We start from the raw sequence: 6,974 nt of genomic DNA on the forward strand, positions 1-6,974 counted from the left end.
GAGATTTTATGACAGACATTTGTTTTCTTGTGGTTCTTTGTACTGTTGCTCCGCACTGTTGAAGTCCTTCAGTTTTGATGAAAGCTTTGATCTTTGATGAGAGAGGATAATTAGAGAATGTTTGTCGCTTTTATTGGTGATTTAAACAGTGACATGTATATGGGTAAGCTGTGGGATCAACCTGATTTCATATATACATATTTTTTTTCACATCTCTTACCTTTAGGAATTAAAGAGTATTTTAAAAATAAGTTTAAAGTTGAAAATTGATCTTGACTTTATGACATAAGTCTTGGAGTAAGCCAGCCATTTGTTTGGGGAGGCTGCTAGAGCCGTTGAAGAAAACTGCCCAGAAGTCCTCATCCTTCGTGGATCAGCTGGCGCTCTTGGTCCTCCTTCTGTTTAATGAAGTCAAGATAATCCTGCGTTTAATAGATTTTTGGAATCTCCTGTACCTAAATGGAATGCTTTAGCTTTAAATGAATTTGACACTCAATTCCCTAGAGCGCCTTTAATATCAGCGCGTTTACTTCACTTTCCCTCCTTCTTGCCTCTGAGTGTTGACACAAATCACCTAGTTTATCTAGAGCAGCCTCTCCCTTCCCTAGTGGTGTGCTGCTAAAGGCTTGACATCAGGCTCTCATTGGGAAGAAACCAGTGTTCTGGCCCTGACTGGTAGCATTTGGTGACGTCCACAGTGTAAAACTCCCCTCATGGCCTATGTGAGGCTACCATCCTGGATGAGTTGGGAAGAGACGTGAATGATCAGCTTTCACGAGCCAGTCTGAGCTGGCTTCTTTCTCTCCTTTAATCAAACAGCAAAATTGTGCAAGCTCACTTCTGAGGTTGACCAATGGCAAGGCAATGAAAATTTCCTCTGGGGGAATTCCCTGGTGGTCCAGTGGTTAGGACTCCAAGCTTTCACCACTGGGGCCTGGGTTTGATCCCTGGTCGGGGAATTAAGATCCCTCAAGCGTGGTGCAGCTAAAAAAAAAAAAAAAAAAAAAAAAAAAATTTCCTCTGGCAGTGCTTCCTTGATGAATTTTCAAGCTATTTCTTTTCAACTCTTTTACTTACTAGTTCAAATGCAGATGTTAAGTGAAAGATTTCATTTTAGGGCTTAGTTGTGTGTAAGTATGTGTTATGTGTGTACACATACATATGATATTTATATGTACTTAAATTGATATTCTATTTCAGGCTCTCATTTTGGGTTTTGGCAAACCACGTTTTCTTAATGTTTTCAAGGTTCTTGAGCCATGTGTGTTCAACTTGCTTTCTTCAGCCTCCTGACTCATAAATCAGTAATAAATCAGTAATAAAATCGCCCTAGACATGAGCCCATCACTGTCACCCCTTCCTCCCAGTTAATCCTCACAGATTTGCCTAGTGCAAGCTTACTATGGAGAGGATGTGCTTTTTTTTTTTTTCCAAGAAGGTGAAAAACTATGCAAATGTGACACCAGCCACAGTTTTATACAAGGTCTTCCTAACATTTGAACAAGATTCCAAGTGCAAGTAAGATGATTCAAATGACCTTTTAATGATATAACAAGGGGGTTAACTTTCTCATGAAATGTCTTCTGCTTTTCCTGTCATGGTCTGAAGCTCCCTGTGTTAAACTGTATAACATCAGCAGGATGAAACACAGAAGACTACTACCACCCACTGGTCCTTCCTCCTCAGGACAAGATTTCCAAACAAGATAGGCTGGCTCTTCTTGGATAAGCCTTTAGTCCTTTTACAATTGGTACAAGGAAATGACCACAGGTCTGAATGATGCAGAGGGTTCAGACTTGGATAATCCCTTCCACCTTACATACATAGAAATGATAGATGAACTATAATAAGAGAAAAGTTCAGAAAACCAACAAAGGACAACTGGCTCAAAAACTAAATATTTTGGGGGCCTCAAAATGTTGCAGAAATGCCTGAGAGTGAGCAATGCTGGTGCTGCTGTCTTTGAAGGCTTCCTCCAGTGTCACCTTCTCAATGCGCCTTCTCTGGGCACCATACTAAAGCAACTTCTCTTCTCTCACACCCAGACAAGCAGTATCCCTCTTCTCTGCTTCATTTTTCTCCTTAGCCCTGATTATCTTTTAACTTACTATGTATTTTACTAATTTATCTTATTGCCTGACTAGGGTGTCAGCTTCAGGAGGACATGGATTTTGTCTTTCAAATGTTTGTGAATGAGTAACTAGTGTTGGCACTATCTGATGTTCCACTACCTCATTTCTGTCTCACGCCCCATCCGTCTGCTGCCTTTGCCTCTATTTACTGCTCTTTTTTTCTCTACTTTTGTCCACCTTTCTTTCTTTCTTCCTCTCTGTCCAGTGTTGGATCCAATGCCTTGTGCCTGTGGAGAATAGGAGAGGCTACTGCAGACCCTCAGTTTCTGAGTTCACGCTGCTTGTAGGTATGTGGTGGGAGAATAAGGAGGCTCATGGCATAGGTAGGACAGTAAGACCCCTTCTCATCCCTCGTCTATCTCAACTTCACTGCCATGTCCACAGGGCTACTTAGCTTTGATGAGAGCAGATCCTAAAGCCCCTCCTGATTCATACCAAACCACACAGACAAAACACAATCACAATAAATGTGGATTTTAAGGACACCTTACTTCTTCTTTTTTTTTTTTTACATCTTTATTGGAGTATAATTGCTTCACAGTGGTGTGTTAGTTTCTGCTTTATAACAAAGTGAATCAGTTATACATATACATATGTTCCCATATCTCTTCCCTCTTGCATCTCCCTCCCACCCTCCCTATCCCGCCCCTCTAGGTGGTCACAAACCACTGAGCTGATCTCCCTGTGCTATGCAGCTGCTTCCCACTAGTTATCTATTTTACATTTGGTAGTGTATATATGTCCATGCCACTCTCTCACTTTGTCACAGCTTCCCCTTCCCCCTCCCTGAAACCTCAGGTCCATTCTCTAGTAGGTCTGTGTCTTTATTCCTATCTTACCCCTAGGTTCTTTGTGACATTTTTTTTCTTAGATTCCATATATATGTGTTAGCATATGGTTTTGTCTTTCTCTTTCTGACTTACTTCACTCTGTATGACAGACTCTAGGTCCATCCACCTCACCACAAATAACTCAATTTCGTTTCTTTTTATGGCTGAGTAATATTCCATTGTATGTATGTGCCACATCTTCTTTATCCATTCATCCGATGATGGACACTTAGGTTGTTTCCATCTCCTGGCTATTGTAAATAGAGCTGCAGTGAACATTTTGGTACGTGACTCTTTTTGAATTATGGTTTTCTCAGGGTATATGCCCAGTAGTGGGATTGCTGGGTCATATGGTAGTTCTATTTGTAGTTTTTTAAGGAACCTCCATACTGTTCTCCATAGTGGCTGTACCAATTCACATTCCCACCAGCAGTGCAAGAGTCTTCCCCTTTCTCCACACCCTCTCCAGCATAGTTTGTAGATTTTTTGATGATGGCCATTCTGACCAGTGTGAGATGATATCTCATTGTAGTGTTGATTTGCATTTCTCTAATGATTAATGATGTTGAGCATTCTTTCATGTATTTGTTGGCACTCTGTATATCTTCTTTGGAGAAATGTCTATTTAGGTCTTCTGCCCATTTTTGGATTGGGTTGTTTGTTTTTTTTTTTGTTATTGAGCTGCCTCAGCTGCCTGTATATTTTGGAGATTAATCCTTTGTCAGTTGCTTCATTTGCAAATATTTTCTCCCATTCTGAGGGTTGTCTTTTGGTCTTGTTTATGGTTTCCTTTGCTGTGCAAAAGCTTTGAAGTTTCATTAGGTCCCGTTTGTTTATTTTTGTTTCTATTTCCATTTCTCTAGGAGGTGGGTCAAAAAGGATCTTGCTGTGATTTATGTCACAGAGTGTTCTGCCTATGTTTTCCTCTAAGAGTTTTATAGTTTCTGGCCTTACATTTTGGTCTTTAATCCATTTTGAGCTTGTTTTTGTGTATGGTGTTAGGGAGTGTTCTAATCTCATACGTTTACATGTACCTGTCCAGTTTTCCCAGCACCACTTATTGAAGAGGCTGTCCTTTCTCCACTGTACATTCCTGCCTCCTTTATCAAAGATAAGGGGACACCTTACTTCTGTGAAATGAAACCTGGGATTTTGAGGTGGGAATAAATAGAAATTTGTGGGAGGAAGAAGTGAGACACAACCTACAACAAAGACATTATGGGAGGGGTATAGGGCATCAGAGATTTGAATTTAGTGCTGAAACAATTTCTTTCCCTAGTTTAGAAATTCACTGAAGACAATAATCACAGCTTTCCTTCCCAAAAGAAATAAGGAATTGTGATACTGGCTTTAATGAGGCCCTGAGTTCCTAGATCCCAGTCACAGGCAGGGTGTAAGTTGTATTGATGGGAGGATGAAATGGTGAATCCCCTGCATTTGATGAAAGGGAAGTTAGCAATTTTGCTTGGTGAGAAGAAAGTGAAACACGTGGCTTGTCCCTATTAGTACTCTGTGAAATTTGTTGCATGCTTTACACTAGTCCTCAGCAAATGGGAAACATATTTTTAAGAAGTGACTGAGAACAATCCCACTACTGGGCATATACCCTGAGAAAACCATAATTCAAAAAGGGTCATGTACCACAATGTTCATTGCAGCTCTATTTACAACAGCCAGGACATGGAAGCAACCTGAGTGTCCATCGACAGATGAATGGATAAAGAAGATGTGGCACATATATACAATGGAATATTACTCAACCATAAAAAGAAACAAAATTGAGTTATTTGTGGTGAGGTGGATGAACCTAGAGTCTGTCATACAGAGTGAAGTAAGTCAGAAAGAGGAAAACAAACACTGTATGCTAACACATATATATGGAATCTAAAAAAAAAAAAATGGTCATGAAGAACCTAGGGGCAGGACAGGAATAAAGACACAGACCTACTAGAGAATGGCCTTGAGGACACGGGGAGGGGTAGGGTAAGCTGTGACAAAGTGAGAGAGTGGTAGTGTATATATGGACATATATACACTACCAAATGTACAATAGATAGCTAGTGGGAAGCAGCCGCATAGCACAGGGAGATCAGCTTGGTGCTTTGTGACCAGCTAGAGGGGTGGGATTGGGAGGGTGGGAGGGAGGGAGACGCAAGAGGGAGGGGGTATGGGGATATATGTATATGTATAGCTGATTCACTTTGTTATAAAGCAGAAACTAACACACCATTGTAAAGCAATTATACTCCAATAAAGAGGTTAAAAAAAAAAAAGAAGTGACTGAGGGATTTTATCCTCCATAAATAACAGGTGGCTGAAGGAATGATAAGGTTAAGAGCACCAGCAAAGCAAGTTGCTCTAGCTAAGTTGAACATGTCATTCTATTTTGAATTTTATAACAAAATGACCATAAACTAGCTCATGTGGTCATCCTCCACACACGTAACTACTGCTTTATCAATGTAGGTTTACTATATGGATTTGCTTCCAGGTGATGCTCATCTTGGCTAAGTTTCAGGGTGGAGTGAGGATGAAGTACTGATGTCCCTCAGGTAGCAGCAGGAAGTGGGCGATGTTGACCAGAGCCTCTTAGATAAGTGAAGAGGTCTCTAGGGTGACTTGCTCTGATGAGTACCATGCCTCACCAGAGCTCCCCACCTTGGCTGATGCCCAAAGCTGCTGGGGCCACAGCTTTGGGGGCTTGAGGTGGTGAAAAGTATTGAGGAATTTCATGAAGCAAGAGCTCTTTCCACAGCAGGCAGTCCCATGCTAAGGGGTATTAGCTGCCCATGAATTGTGGGGAATCATTGCCTTTGGAGCCAGGGGGAGCCTTGGGACCTGCTCTGGTCTGTTTCCATTGCTTCAGCCTCTGGGGCTAGACAGACTACTCTGTTTAACCAGGTCTGTGACTTTCTGAAAGTTACTTAGACTTTCTGAGCTTCGGTTTCTTCAGCTATAAGATAGGAATAACACCTGCTTGTGGGGTTGTCCTGACAATGGACATTTAGTTAGTTAAAAATAATTTTATTAAGCATCTACTATGTGCCAGACTTGTGTGAGATGATGGGAATACAGCAGTGGAAAGAAATACTCTCCTTGTTCTCATGGAACTTATAATCCAGCTGGGAAAACAGATATGAAATGGTGACAGGTACAGAGTAGGGGCTCAGAAAATGGTAGCTATCTTATTATTCATTTAAAAATGGGGGCATCGCAGCCAAGAGGTTAAGTGATGTGCTCCAAATTTCAGTTACTGCTGGCAGAGGCAGGACTTTATATTAAGGCCTATAATGTAAAATCAAATACTTGTCACAGAGGCCAGTGGAGATGCCCAGAGCCTTTGTGATGAGATGGACCTTTGATTTATTTGGAGGCAGCATTTCCTGACCAAGCACCAAGGTAGCATTGGTCCCCCCAGCATGGCCAGGTATTTGCCAGGTCAGACTTATTTCAGGTCAGTTGAAATAATTTAAAAATTATTAGTTCATTCTACATGGAATTTGTTATCCTCCTGCAGGTTCTTGGAAAATCTGCACAAAAAATCAGCAACGTAAGTCGTAGGCTTAGGGCTAAATGAGCCTTGATTTGCCTTGACGACAGAACTGGTATTGAGGATGATGTCCATAATGTAACTCAATGACTCCCATTAAAGAACTCATATGAAAAACGTGAGGATTTAGAGCCCACAGAAATTTTGTTTCCTCCTTTCTCACAATCGAGAACCACGAAAATAATTGTTTGCTTTTTTGCTGCACCTGCACAAAATCTTGGATTCAAAATTCATGTCCAGTCACAGGGAATGCATAAATCCCTGAGGCTAGGATATATGTTTATTTCTCGCTTCTTTGGTTCTGATATATATTTTTTATTGTCTGTATGTCCTGTAATCTGAGCTAATATACCAGAAGCATATGTTAAAAAACTGCTTTCCCTTGTAGGGCAGAGAGTGCCAGTACAAGAAAAAAAAAAATAGAAGCCCTGAGGGAGACAATCAGGAAAAACATGAATGAGG

This window comes from Mesoplodon mirus (genome assembly GCF_964341445.2).
Source record: "Mesoplodon mirus genome assembly, chromosome: 9".
In the NCBI taxonomy this organism is placed as follows: Eukaryota; Metazoa; Chordata; class Mammalia; order Artiodactyla; family Ziphiidae; genus Mesoplodon; species Mesoplodon mirus.